The following is a 1,771-nucleotide window of genomic DNA, read 5'->3' as shown; positions in this document are numbered from 1 at the left end:
GTGGGAGTTGAAGACCTCTCTGACTGGGGCTTCCACCAGACGTTCCCTGCAGACCCTGACTATACGCTTCGGCCTGACAGGTCTGTCCAGCTTTGCCCCCCGCCATCAAATCCAACTCACCACCAGGTACTGATCGGTTGACAGCTCAGCCCTTCTCTTCACCCGAGTGTCCAAAACATATGGCCGAAGATCAGAGGAAACGACTACAAAATCAATCATCGACCTCCAACCTATGGTGTCCTGGTGCCATGTGTACTGATGGACAACCCTATGTTTGAACATGGTGTTTGTTATGGATAAACTATTACTAGCACAGAAATAAATAACAACTCAATGAGTTATTTATATTAAAATGACCCACAAAATAAAAAAGTGATTGAGAGAATAAATATTGATTTATTTTGAAGAATTCATTGGATGTTTAGACATTTTCACAAAGCACATCCACTTTTTGTCTCGATGACAAACTGTGTTGATGTTTTCCAGGTTGGTGGAGGTTCATCATCATCTCTGTGGGTTTAGCAACACTCATCATTATCGTTGTTACAGTCAACATATGGATGAGAACTAAAGGTGACAGCATCGGCCGGTGAACATGTCAGAATGAGAAGCTTCAGTGATCTTGCATTTTCACTGTTAAAGCTAAAGTCGACTCGTTTGTCTTTTCAGGGAACAAACCACAGATGGATAACACCAGTGTGAGTAGAAAGCTGAGAAGTCCCATGTGTTACTTTACAGAGCAGAGCAGTGTTTGTGGTCTGGGTTCTTCCCTATTAACTGTGGGGGCTGTAGAAATCAGAGGATTCTGGATTTCCTCAGGCTAAATGTGGCTCAGTGGAAGCCTGACAGTCAGAGGAGGCTGTGACTGGGAAGTGGTCAGTGTGAATCCCTGGATCGGCTCTGACAGTGTGTGTTGGGACAGTGGAGGAGTAATGCTCTCATCTGCTCCACTGACTATCAGTGAAGTTCCCTTGAGCAAGGCGCTGGACTCCAGCTGTTCCTCTGCAGCTGCTCTGTGCTTCAGCACTGATTTGTTTGCACTCAGAATCTCAGGTGTGTTGTGTTGTTGTTCACAGGTGCACAGTGATGAAGATGATGGTACAGTGACGTATGAAAACCATGGAGACCCTTCTGTTTCTGTCAGACTCCACTGATCAACAGCTTCAAATGAGTCAACTGCTGTTGTGTCACCATCTCGTCTAGTGTGACATGAGCAGCTGGATCAGGAGATGATTGTCAGATTGTGGATGACTGATTGTTTTTTAATTTAAATTTCATTTCATATGAACAAACCCACTGTGGGTTTACACAACATCTGTTGCAGAGGAACTCATTTCAATTGACTTTATTTATTATCGATGTTGATTTGATTTGATTGGATTTGATTTATTCTTTCAAGCATGTAAAGACAATTGATATATCAACACACATGATTTTACACATATCCAACAAATGCTAATCCAATATCAATTTGCTTATACCTAGTACATGCTTGAATGGAGTAGGAAGAAGTCAGAGAGACCCTTCTGTTTCTGTCAAACTCCACTGATCAACAGCTTCAAATGAGTCGACTGCTGTTGTGTCACCATCTCGTCTAGTGTGACATGAGCAGCTGGATCAGGAGATGATTGTGTCAGAAGATGATTGTCAGATTGTTTTTTAGGCTAAATTTCATTTCATATGAACAAACCCACTGTGGGTTTATACAACATCTGTTGCATCCGTGTTGATCTCTGTCTCACCTGCAACTGGACTTTAACTTCATCATCAT

The 1,771-nt window shown here is 42.5% G+C and overlaps 1 long non-coding RNA gene across 1 annotated transcript; it reads left to right on the top strand.

Moving 5' to 3' along the window:
- Positions 1–445: 445 nt before the first annotated feature.
- On the top strand, positions 446–1,319 carry LOC109952817 (uncharacterized). The gene is made up of 3 exons (XR_002273820.1): positions 446–573; positions 670–698; positions 1,077–1,319. It is a non-coding gene; the product is annotated as an uncharacterized LOC109952817 (long non-coding RNA).
- The last annotated feature ends 452 nt before the right edge of the window (positions 1,320–1,771 follow it).

The sequence above is a fragment of the Monopterus albus genome, unplaced genomic scaffold, assembly GCF_001952655.1.
Source record: "Monopterus albus unplaced genomic scaffold, M_albus_1.0 scaffold501.1, whole genome shotgun sequence".
In the NCBI taxonomy this organism is placed as follows: Eukaryota; Metazoa; Chordata; class Actinopteri; order Synbranchiformes; family Synbranchidae; genus Monopterus; species Monopterus albus.
This window is presented reverse-complemented; position numbering and strand designations above follow the sequence as displayed.